This window comes from Chaetodon auriga, chromosome 24 (genome assembly GCF_051107435.1).
Source record: "Chaetodon auriga isolate fChaAug3 chromosome 24, fChaAug3.hap1, whole genome shotgun sequence".
Classification (NCBI taxonomy): Eukaryota; Metazoa; Chordata; class Actinopteri; order Chaetodontiformes; family Chaetodontidae; genus Chaetodon; species Chaetodon auriga.
The window spans coordinates 16,603,887-16,617,369 of NC_135097.1; the positions used below are offsets into that span (position 1 = coordinate 16,603,887).

Consider the following 13,483-nt stretch of genomic DNA (forward strand, 5'->3'; position numbering starts at 1 on the left):
TGTAGAAAGGTTAAGAAAAGAACGTTTGATACAACACTGCCCATTTTTTCTTAGTGCCAGTTAAACCTTTAAGATGCAGTTTATTAGGTTACGATCTCTTAATGAAGGTCACAGCGAAAGCAACTCATCTACAATGGACTTCTAAGAAATCTTAAATCTGTGTTTTTTTCAGTGTGCTTCAAACAAAGTGCTTGTTGGATTGTCAAGCCCTCACTCCCACATGTTGGAATTGGTGGAGGGTGTGACAACTTTATGCAGAGGTTGATGGAGGAGTGAAAGGAGGCAGGACATGAACTTCTTTATCAAGCTCTTTTTTCATTCTTTAAAACTACTCCTGTCTCTTCTCGTGCGTACAACAGAGTGCATCATCAATATTGCTTCCGAGAAGCGACTGTCTGAAACTCTGCATTATCATTACCATTATCGCCACTTGCCCAATTAATCCTGTCTTGCTTCTCTCTATGACGCAGTGCTTTTTGGCCCACCTTTCAATGTGGACATTTGAAAGAGCTCTTTTGATGTGGTTGGATGACACTTTGTACAAACTAGTTCTATTCAAACATAATCTTCCTGGCAAGACGACCTAAAGGAAGGCAACAGATGCCGTCAGCTGTCTCCAGCTGTACATGATCCAGACTTGAGTGCCCCACATTACTTCTCATAATGCCAGCTCCACCTACCCAATTTCCATACAGAGATCAAATCACACTGTGGGCAGAATTGATATGACAAGAACTCCAGGTATACTTATAATACCAGGAGACATTGTGAAGATCTTTGAGGAATGAAATTATCCAGATAATGCAAGTCTGACACTATGGGCCCCATCTCAGACAGAACTGAGAATACTGTTCCTACTATGGCTTCGACACACTGCAGATATCTGTACATGAATGTCTAGACGAGGGTGTCATACTCAGTCTTATTAATGTCAAAACATATTGCCAGTGTAACATGAAAAAGCTGATTGATTTTTCTCAATTTTATTGTTTTTCTTGAGTGGGCTACAACCCCACCTCCCACCCTTTAAGCCTGATTTTGTTTACATATTGGCAGAATAATTTATTTCCTTTTTAGAACACCGGCATGCACCTTTTCACCTCTCATAGTGCTCAGTGCCCCTCAGTTTGAAAACCTCTGAGTTAATGTATCTGGATAAACTGTAAATGAACTGTATTTGTGGCGCTTTTCTAGTCTACGTTTGACCACCCCAGGTACTTTACAATACATGGCACATTCACCCATTCACACACAGACAGTGACACAGCATTGGGACCAAATTTGGGGCTCAGTATGTGCCCAAGGACACTTCAACATGCTGGCTGAAGGAGACGGGGATCCAACTACCGACCTTGTGATTGATGGACACCCCGCACAACCTCCTATAGACACACATAACATGTTGACAGCAGGTGGAAATGGGGTTTTATTAATCTATGATCCACGAAAAATGATCTATGCAGGGGGAAGCTGAAATATGAGGAGACAATGATTCAGTCATGTGTTTGAAGTTTAGTCCTCTATATATTCTAACAGAAAAGCCATGATGATGACCAAGATTTGTTGTCCCAGACAACAGAGGGCTGTAAAAGGCAATTTCAAGCAAAGAGTGTCATCCTGCAACAGTTACTGTCTGGGGGAATATCCAAACTATGTGTGTAAGTGTGTATGAGTGTGTGTAAGACAGATTGTGGAGGAGATGGAGCCTCTTAGTTCATCCAGACAGACACATACTTTTATACTCAGTGATTAATTTGTAAATCAGGAGGTCCTGGAACACAGAGCAGGTGCTGATCCGGAGGGTGAGGAGGAGATAAAAAGTCATAAAACGCGCTGGATAACGGCTAGGCGCGGGCTGTTAAAAGTAAACAAAACTGTCACCGCAAACAAAGCATTATTTATTCATCTTTATTGATCATAACATTCACAACACTCACTCAAAATCAGCAGGGGAGGGACGGAGAAACAGCTGCTTAGGGTTTTCTCTATTTATCTGTCTGTCTGCCTGTGTGTCTGTCTGTCCCTTCACTTCCCTACCGTTTGCCTTCTGTCTGTGCTTTTTGATTGCTGCAATTGAGAGAGAATAGAATTAGGGCCAAAGGTTCTATTTACAACCACAAAAGCAAGCAGGCGAAGAAACTAAACTGTTCTGTCTGTGTGTCTATCGATCTCCTCCACTCCATTTCAGTACAATGGACACTGCTGTACATGCACTTAGGATACTTGTTTTACCATTTCACAGCACAAGCACTCACTTGCTTAGCTGTGGGGCTGGAACATTAATTATTATGCAAAATTTATCTACAGATTTTGATTGTGACAAAAGAGCTGCCAGATCAGATCTAGAAGGTCTTGGATTCTGTTCCAACAGGGTCAAGTACAAATGAAGCCCTGCTTGTACTTTTGTTATTATGAAGATCTTCTACTGTCTACATTTCCTCACTAAACCCTCATCCAATTACTCTGCCTCAATCCCAGAAGATGGCGTCTGACCTCTGACATGTGACTCTTCACTTGTGACTCATAACCCTAGCCCTCTATCACCTTCAGCCTAAACTTTAACCCTCCAAAGTCTCCAGCAAAGTTAAGTCACCTGACCTCTGACCTCTTGACCTGTCTCCATCCATCTTTCATTTTACTTTAGGGATTTTAAAAAACTGTTTTCCACAGCCAGTATCCTGATTTCAATTCAACTATTTACCCGAGTGAGACCCGAAATCACAGTCCTACCCTTTTTATTATCAAGAAAGCGGGCTTGAAAGTGAGCTGTAAAAAGCAACAGAATGTTCATGTTGAAGAATGAACACCTATGTTATCATACTTTTTAACTTTCAAATATCAATACTGTTATCAGCCTCATAAGTAATTAATATCAGTAAGACTCTAATATCAACAGTATAAATAGCTTAGAATTGGTTAATCATACAACTATTAAAAACTTTAAATCCATATAAGGACAACAAAAAACAATATAATTATACATTTCTAAGGACTATTTTAATTTTGATGACTGTATTTATAAATGAAGTGTTACTATGGAACCACAAAGATTGTAAGGAATCTTGATGAGCCTTTTGTGGGTATCCATCACTGTCCTGGCGCTGAGAAATAATGATTCATGCAGACTCTACTCCCTGTGGTTCAATATGCATTTGAAGTTTGTATGAAAACTATTTCACCTTGTCTGTGAAGATTTTGTCAGAGTTGCTATTTATTTCACAGCAGACACAATAGACACAAAGGGAATCAAATTGGTTTTTGTGAGATGGGCTGTGCTGGCTATTGTGTTCATCCACACTGCTGACCATACAGGCACAGATGAGCTCGAAGCCATGCTTTCTGAGAAAATACAGTAGTTTTTTTTCCCTTTGTTCTTAAGTAATTATGTGTCCAAGGCTGTTTAACAATTTCCCTTAAAACCATGTAATTCATCCTGAGTCAATACAAAGCACCTCATTATGGCATGAAAGTTGCTGGCAGGGAAAATGAGCTGGGAACTGCAGGCAGGAGTGAAAATGAAAACACACAGAACTGCTGGAGGACTGCAGATATGAACAGAGAAGGTCAATGCTGAAACCTGAACAAAAGTTCTGATTAGAAACTTTGTTATCCTGGCAGCAGGGGCCTCCGGTAACTCAGATTTTTTTTTGTTTTTTTTTTGCAATCATGAGATTTTTCTTTTGCATAATCATCATTTCCCTGTAAGTACTACAGGGTTGCGCAGTTTGTCCATTCCAAAGAAAATCAAAATCCACCAAGAAACTGATGAGGATATTTCATACAACACTGCAGCTGTAACACAATAAAAAGGTATCATCAAGGTACATTTCAAACTCTTTTATCCGTGCCAACACATCCATTGCATACACCAAGAATCTTCACAACTCCTCATTAAAATCCAGATGACCCTTGACAGAACACTTTCATTATGGCTTCTGGAAGAACACATTGTTCTTTTCCCAGCAGAATCACATCAAACTTCTTTCATCTTTCTGCTGATTTTATTTGTTTCCTTTCATATTTTTCTGACATCATCATTTTATGCTAATCCCTCCAGCATGTTCTGGTCAACTCCACAGTCTCCTACAGGTTGGACATGCCAGGAAAATCTCAGAGGGGAGGCGCCCTGGAGGCACCCCGATCAAATGACTGAACCACCTCAAATGGCTCATTTCCATGCAAAGGAGCAGTGGCACTGCTCCAAGCTCCCTTTGGATGTCTGAGCGTAGTGAAAGGGTGAGCCCAGCCACGCTGTGGAGGACACTCATTTCCGCCACTTCTATGCACGATCTTGTTGTTTTCGTGAGGACTCAAAGCTCATGACCATGGGTGAGGGCTGGAATATAGAACAACTGGCAATTTGAAAGCTTTGTCTTCCGGCTCAGCTCTCTCTTGACCACAATAGTCCAGTCCAACCCTGCATTACTGTGCAGGGTTGTGATGCCACACCAATCCGCTGGTCCATCTTATGCGCCATTTTACCACTACCAAGATATTTGAATTCCTTCACTTGGGCCAGGAACTCACTCCCCCAACCTGGCAGGAGCAATCCACTGTTTTCCAGCAGAGAACCAAGGCCTCAGACTTAGAGGTGCTGACTCTCATCCCGGCTGCTTCACACTCAGCTGCAATCCACCCCAAGGTCACAATCTAATGAAGCCAACAGAACCACGTCATCTGCAAAAAGCAGACATTCTTGGTTCCACCTCGGCTGCGCCTTGAAATCCTGTCCATGAATATCACATACATGATTGGAAATGTGGAACCTTGGCAGAGGCAAACACCCACTGGAAATGTGTTTGACTTTGTGCTGAGAATGGGCACACAGCTCTCACTATGGTTACACAAGGGCCAGATGGCTCATGGTAGCGGCCCCAGTGCCACATACTCCCATAATACCCCTGACAGGACTCCCCAGGGTACATGGTCTTAAGCTTTCTCCAAGTCCACAAAACACATGCAGACTGGATATGAAAACTTGTATGACCCCCCCCAGCAGCCTTGGAAGTGGAAGGTTAAAGAGCCGGTCCACTGTTCCAATCCACATTGCTCCTCCTGGATCTGAGGTTAAACAATCGGTTGGGGGACATGAACTGGATAGTTTACATAAAAGTTATGTTAATACTGTTGTTGGTTTGTTACTTTGTGCATTACATATACACAATTTATATTTTCAATTTGGCCAGTTAAGGGTCCTGTGGTGTCAGAAATATAAACATATAACGATTACAGTACAATTTTCATTGTTACATAGTTTTTGTGTGTAAAGTCAATGCACTGAACATGAGAGCACACTAGAGACACTGCAGTAGCTGCCGCACACACTTGCTTCCTGGAGTAAATGGGCTATTTGTGTATCAAGAGGTGTGAGCTCAGGTGTGCCCTTGCCTCTACCAGGAGCAGATGTGCTCTGACAGTGGGATGTAATTTCTTTTGCCTCGAACTTCAGATTTGACCAATTTCTTTTACGTTTCTGGTGCTGTCCCATCTGCCGCTTTCAGTACATTTACTGCAGCCACTTGCTGCACTTTCTTTTGTGACCCTGCCGCTGTGGCCACCAAACAGTACGTGCTTTCTGACCTCCACCTCATAGGCACCTCCATTCCTGTGTCAGAAAAAAATCATTTTCTTTGTCTTCCTCTCAGTTGTTGCCAAGATTCACTGTAGTGTACCACTGATCAGCAGGCTTGTTAATAGGCAGTGGTGCATATGACTGGTACACAGTACGTAGACCTAAGTAAAATGTGCTTAACAGTCTGCTGAGGTTGTATACAATGTGGCTGTGTGCAACAATGGAGAGGTTACCTCAGACTTCCTTGAATTGTCTGAATTAGCTGCTGACATATATAATGGCTGGATTAGTGAATCTCTTCCATGATGACTGGACGACAGAGTTGGCTGCTGTCAGCACTAGCATGTTCAACAGCATTTTACCAAAACTCAAGAACTGCACAAAATCAGCTGATTGCAAGGTTCTTTACTGTGAGACATTTAATTGCTCTGTTGTCATGCTACTGGTCAGTTGTATTTACAAAAGGTGGAGCAAAAAAAATACTGCCATGCTGAAGAAGATGTATGAAGAGAAAAGAATCTCCTTTTTGAAGCTGGGGAAGTTTCACAGCATCAGATGGTCTACATGGAGGCATGAAACATGAGTGATAACTGTGACCTGCTGCATATCTGCACAGAGTGTTTTTAGTGTTTTCTGGCCAATTTGCTTGACACTGGCAACATTCTGAAGACCACATCCAATAGGTTTCAGAAGGACAAGTTAGGAATTGGGCAATGTAGCGATGAACTCATGGTGGCCATTGGACGGTTCTGCATTTGGACAGTTTTGTTTGATGGTAATGACCACAGAACACACTGTTTCTATGGGACAAGACAAATTTACTCAGGGGTTGAACTGAAGAGTTTGAAATCAGATATCATATCATGAAATCATATGATCATTTTTGGTCCTTCAAATTGGCCTCAGAAAAAGCAAAACGTCCACTTCTTTGGCAACACAATGATTCATCAAAAATATGAGGCCACCTTGCATCTTGACAGAGACTCCACTGTGAGACAATATATGCAATTATAGCAAGCAGGGTAACAACTGATAGTGTTCTTTGTGTGTGATGTGGGCCAAATAGTGTGCATACACAAACCTCTTTGAAGGACCATCACTCACTGTCAGACAGCTGAGGTCGTAGATAGTTAGATGTTAGAGGTTGCTTGTCAATGGATTTTGAATTAAGATTATTTTATCAAACACAATAGGTGTAGAAAATAAACGGGAATCACAACACATGGAGTTGCTCTTGTACCTTTAAATGTTCAAATCCTAAAAGATCAACAGGTGACCACATTAAATGCACCATTACCTTGAATAAAATGACAGTTTTTCTGTGTTTGAACATTGTTGGAATAATTTTCGGATAATGTAAGTAGGAGTTGACCTGAGAAACCTCAACCTGCAGTCCCTCTTGCCCTGACTTGTCTTCTCAAAGATGTCCTTCCAGCATTTCACAGAGTTTTTTCATTTTTTCTCAGACCATTTGAATTACAATACGCTGAAAGGTTCTTATGGGATTTTTGCCCAATGATGCCAAAAATAAACTGCCTGTCACAGCTTTAATTTACTTATGCATCCCTCACTGAAAGTAAAAGGCTTCATTTGACCTCAGCTTGTTTTTGAGTCCAAGAACAAACTTTTGTTGATCCGCTCACATTTGGACAGCTCTGTGAATGACGAGACATTTAGAAAGCATTTACATTCTGTTGGCTTCCAGATCTCTATTCTCCCCCACGTCTGCTCTGTTGCCATCAAAGCTGCTGTCAACAAGCAGCATCTGGCTACCTTCCCAGATCAGGACAGAGGGACTGAAGACTGTCGACAGACATGTCAGCTCTGAACCAGCACTGAACCAGCTTCTATTGGACAAAAAAATATAAAGATTTTCTTACAACCTGATGAAAAACTTCCTCAAACTCTTTATCGGTTTAGATTTACCGAACAGACTTTGGAATTAATTCCTGCTAAAGCCCCACTGAGCTATAACTTGATGCCTCTTTTATTGGATCAAATTCATGAATATATTTTTTGGGACACAAGTCCTCAGGATGTGCAACATCTTTGCCAGGAGAAAGCTTCAATCTGAGCCTTCAATATGCGAGGCGTTTCACATTCAAATCTGTCTGCGGCACTGAAAATTTAAGACTTTAAAACTGCTGCCTGGATCCCCAGAGAGGATCAAATTAGTCATTTTCAGTACAATCTGAAGAAAAAAGGAGCTCTGAGAGTGCAAGCTGAACTTTCCGTATTTGGACAAAACTTTCTCCAAACGTGTTGAGGGACAGTTCCAGGCTCAGTGGCAAACATCAGACTGATACTGAAATAAACAAATAGCTTCCCTGAGTGCAGAGGTCAAAATCCCAGTGAACCAGGCGAAGGAATGCAGCAGTCAAGAAAGAAGGTGGCAGCAATTGAGAGTCACTTGATAAAACTTAAATGTATAATACAGAATAGTTCACTAAGGTAAATATATAACACAGACTGCTTATCATATTTGATTAGGATGACATCAAATTGTCAGTAAAAGCATGTTTTGAAAATCACATTTTTGTTCCAGAGAACAACCAGCATAATTCACCATTTCAAGCCCTTTATAATATTTCTATACAGTACAGACTATGCCTAATGATGTTTATCTGTCACTTAATGACTTTATATCTTCATCATGTGAAAACTGCATCCTAAATCAGTTGAATTGCTGTGTGTTTAGTTTACTGACACAGTAATACAGTACTGTATTCATATAGTTAAAATATACAGTTTAAAAGCTTAAATATTCTAAACACAGAAACATTTCATTGGTTGTATTGTGAGTGCAGTGACTGTGGAGGCCACAGGGTGGCAGTAATGTTTAAGACAGTGTCATTAGTTTTCCAGTGAAGTGTTGTGTAATGTGAGACGACTTTGCTGGCTAGTATGAGAGAGATGCATAAACTTTACACATTTTGTCGATGTAATAAGCCAATGTAATAAATGTTCAGGAAGTTGAAAGTTGAGACGTAATGTTTCAGTCATTTTTGCAGAAGCGTTCGTTCATGACTTGATCCTGTTGGCCCGTATCCACACAAGGTGACTATGTGGCCACCAGACATCCCCTGTCGGTGCCTCCCTGTGGCAACCAAGTTTTATCAGGTCTCTCTTGAGTTTCATTGTCAAAATATAGCAAAATTTTCAAAAAGAGAGAGGGATGCCTTAAGATGGTGGCTCCCAAATGCTAGACTATTGATCCAAACAAACATCTCTCCTTGGACATTAGACCTTCAGTCCTCTTCATTTTTTCTTGACTGTTCTCTTTTCCCATTCAAATCGAGAATGCAACATCAAACAACCTGAATCATCTGGAAGAGTACATTGACAAAGACGTCAACAGAATCTGCAACATGAATCAGGGCAATACAGACAACATGAAAATGGGCAAAGCCATCTTCACTCCATACAGAAAGAGACTCCGGTCAGGTTCACTCTGCAGCTCAAGTTCAACACCATCCACATTTCTATTCGAAAAAAAATTCCGGACTTGATGCCAGAATCACACTCAGTGACGTGCTGCACAGGGAAGGCACAGTGCCACAGCCTGCAATTCAGTCAGGGGTAAATAGACACTCTCACTAAGGCAAACAGATCACTCAACTCATAACACTCTGTCAGCACACTTACCACCCAGATCAGCTCTGTCACTGCCGACAACAAAGCCATGAAAGAAACCATTCTGGACTTAGAAGCACACAGTATGAGACAACCAGTTCTCAGCGGCATTCCTGAACAAACCACAGACGACCCAGAAAAATCAATCAAGGAATTCATGACTAAACAGCTTAAAATGCCTCCTGAGACTGTCAACAACATCACATTTCACCACGTATACCGTCTGGGACCGAAGAACACCAGCAGCTGATCAGGGCCAATCATTGGAAACTTCAACAACAAGGCAGGAAGCTAAAAGAAACAGACTACGGATTCAAGTGTTCAAGTGAGTATACAAGAAATCTACCAATCCAAAAACAGATGATGAAAGAATGAAAAAAAGCAATAATTTCAGTGGACAAATTACACATATGATAGATGGATAGTTGGATCACGACAACGACATAACCCATACCCAATTCCCAATTCTGCCCCACCTTAATGCCAGTCAATCACTACCTCCCCTCTCCGCTTGTCTCCATTCTTCTGATGTCGCCAGTATCAAGCATTAACTATTAAACCCAATAAGGCTGACTCTCCTCTGCATCTTGTTCTGTTCTGCCTATATGTGTTTTGTGTCTGAAGGTCCTGCTGTACTATGCACACACATACACATGCATTGGTACACACACTCACGCTCCCCTGTATCAAAAACTCTCAACACACATTTGAAACCATTGCTCTTAGCCAGAGCTGAATCACAAACCTTAAAAATTCTATATATATAAAGAGCTGAATTAGCTCCTCTGTGACAACATGTTCTGTCACAGAAATCATTTAAAAATTCTTTTACTGGTTTTAAATCACTGAATAACTTTGCCCGTCCTATCTGTCCGACATGGTTAAGACATATGTGCCTGTTAGGTTGTTTGGATCCTCTGATGCAAACCTCTTGATTGTTCCTGAGTCCACAATTGAAAGGCACAGAGAGGCAGCCTTTGTTAACTACGCCCCCGAACCAAACTGCCACCATCAGCCCAACAACCAGCGACTGCTGATTTATTTGCAAAACTGCTGAATACAATATAATCCTGACTATATACAGTCCATTCCACCACCATCACTGATCCTGAAGTAAATGTTATTGTCATTCATGTTGTATCAATCAACAACAGCTCAGTAAATCATACCTAACATTTCAGACTCAAAGATTCACCTTATCGGGAATGTATGACCTAAATACTGTTGACCCATACATTACAACCTTTTTTCTTTCATTTTCAAATGTCATAGGAGGTGACTTTAACACAGTTGTCAACCCTTCAGTCGACCACATAGCATTTCAAACAATACATTAATCTGGCAGTCCACAGAAACAGTAAAACAGTGCATGAGCACATTGACTTCCTTACCAGCAAATAAATCATATCTAATATTTCACTCAAAGATCCACCTCATCATTATCAGCAACCATTCCCCCATAACACTTAGATGGAATAAAGCCAGTCTACGTAAAGGCAACACCAGATGGCACTTTAACATATCTCTTCAACCTGACTGTGACAGTCTCATTAAAAAGGTGTCGGCATCCTTCCAAGACATGAATGATTCTGCAAAGTCATCATCAAGTCTTCTGTGGGAAACAGGAAAAGCAGTTTGAATAGGTATAATAATTGCATTTTCTGTTAATAAAGAAAAAAAAAGAACACGAAGCTAAACAAAAAAAATCAAACAATTTGAAAACATTCATGAGAGTAACCCAATAAAAGAAAACCAGAATGAAAGTATGAAGTCCAAATAAATGAAATTATGAATAAGAAAACTCAATTCATTCGACAAGAAAATTTCCACCACAATAATAAATCAGGTAAATACTTTGCAAATCAAATTAAATAAACTAAAGAAAAATCTCCACCATTAAGGACTCAGCAGGGAAGCCCCCACATTCACCTGATGAGATAAACAAAATCTTCAGACAATTTTATGCCAATCTATACCTGCATATACCAGTTAGAGCTCCGCTCTTCAACAGACAGATAACTGAAATAAAATTCAAGACTGTGAGCACAGCTCCACTTTTACTCCTTCTTAAACCGAACAAAGACACAACCTCATCATCAACTTACCGCTCCACTTCTCTTGTCAGTGTGGATGGAATCATCACCAAACCACTAGGTCACAGAGTATACAAAGTCATTTCATCCATAATACACACAGATCAAACCAGCTTCATCCAAGGTCGACACTCATCTAGTAACATGCACACTCTTTAATTTAATGGATCATTCATCATTACAAGAGGCAGGAACCATCATAGCTACCTTAGATGCCGAAAAACCACACTGCAAAGATTTGACTTTTGGGAATCATTTAATAATTGGTTAACATTCTGTATGTTTCACCTTCAGCCACTATTAACACCAATGGACAAAGATGTCCACTCTGTCCCTCCCTATTCACCATTTTCATTCAACTGTTAACTGCAGCCATTCATCAGAACCCCAATATAAAAGGAATCCAAACACCCAACACACACTGTAAGATCAATCTCTATGCAGATGATGGTTTACTGGTTCTACAAAACCCACACCCATCACTACAGCAATCAGTTACACTTATTGAAGAATACCACAGAATTCATTTGACTGATTTCCCTCAGAAATCTGTTCAAATTGCACATGAAAGTCACTGTCTGTCTTCCTGGGCTGCCACATCCCACCATCCCCATCACTAATAGTAAGCAGACTATTAGACATATCAGCAATCAACCTAAACAAAACAAACAAACAGCAGATTACTCCTCGTAGCCCTGTCAGCAGAAAACTCTCATCACGAACTGGAAATTAAGGAACACCGCACAGAGGAGTACTTATAGATTACATTAATATGGAAAATTTATCAGGCTCGTTCATAAACACCGTAATAGAACCTCACCGCTTCTAGTTACCCCTCTTTCATAATGTGCAAACATGATTCCATTCGTCTTGATATTTATCCATGTTTTTGTCTGTCCAACAATGATAATTAGAACACGCAGTCATGTCTACAACTCCAGTGAAAACGACATACATAAATGCATTCATACATAGATATATGCAATAAGGGGAAAAGGACAAAAAAATCAATTCTTTCATTCTTCTTCTCTGTTGATCTTATAAGTTTTATGTCATTGTTATTATTAATAAGAGCATTAACAGTATTAGTAAGGATATCATTATGATTACTATTAAAAACTGGCAAAGACACATCCACAACTTCCCAAACAGTGACAACCTCCCACAATATATTTATACAGTCTTGTCACTTCTTTATGTTTGCATACTTCATTAATTATCATAAAATACTTAATATCATGTTTTTTCATGAATATTATTTATATCTCCCATATTTTGTGTTATTTTTTATGTAGTCACTGCTTCACACAATCACCTTATTGCTTATTTATTTGCTTATTTATTTTTCTTTGCCTTACACTCCAATACGCCGTTCTCCGCCCTGTCCCTGGCAGCTGGAGCCTCATTCAGTGCACTCTGACTGTTCTCTCTGGAATGGGTGATTCCTAATCTTTTCTTTTGCAAATTAATTTGCATATACCGGTCCCCTCCATAAGGTCTGAGAGCATATTTGTACTGTACTGTATCCTCCTTAAGAACTGTTTTAGTTGTCTTTGCTGGCAGCTGGAGAGGGTGTTTCCTGTTTCCAACAAATGGACATTGCTCATAAGATTCTGTTTAACCTCCTCTCTTAAAAGTACAAAACTGCCCTTGAAGCTTGCCTGTGTTTAGTATCAGCTGCAGATGCCTGCCCTCATATCTTTGTCTCAGATCACCACCAATATTTGCTTTATGTTGACATTTTACGTTACTGTCACTTTCCTCAACTGTCAAGAAAATATCTTCCAATTTCGGGGGAGATCAGAGGGGAGTGGTATGTTTTTCACCACTAAAGGCATCTGTGAAAGAGCTGACAGGGCTCAGTTCCTCTTTTACAGCCTCTAGAACTCTAATGTCTGAATCTTTAGGCATGAGGTGCCATTTCTTTGGATCATTGGTGAGAACTGAACAGACCACTTGCTGCTGTTCTAGAAATCTCTCCACCATTTCCCAGCCTGGGAAAGCATCCCAGCATGTGGGCTCATTATGGATCAGTCTATGTTCAGACAGTTGCAAATCTTTTTGTTTCTTCTTCTGCTGTTAAATCATCTATGGTGACTTTCTAAAAGCAGACGCAGTCTCTCAGCCTTGACAGTGCTCATGAAACACATCCTATATCCAGGCCCTTGTTAATGGCTAGTTATGT

The 13,483-nt window shown here is 40.4% G+C and overlaps 1 protein-coding gene across 1 annotated transcript in view; it reads right to left on the minus strand.

The window, feature by feature from the left end:
* The window catches only part of adam19a (ADAM metallopeptidase domain 19a), a 166,011-nt gene that overhangs the window by 45,818 nt on the left and 106,710 nt on the right, over nt 1–13,483 (minus strand). The window lies entirely within an intron of this gene.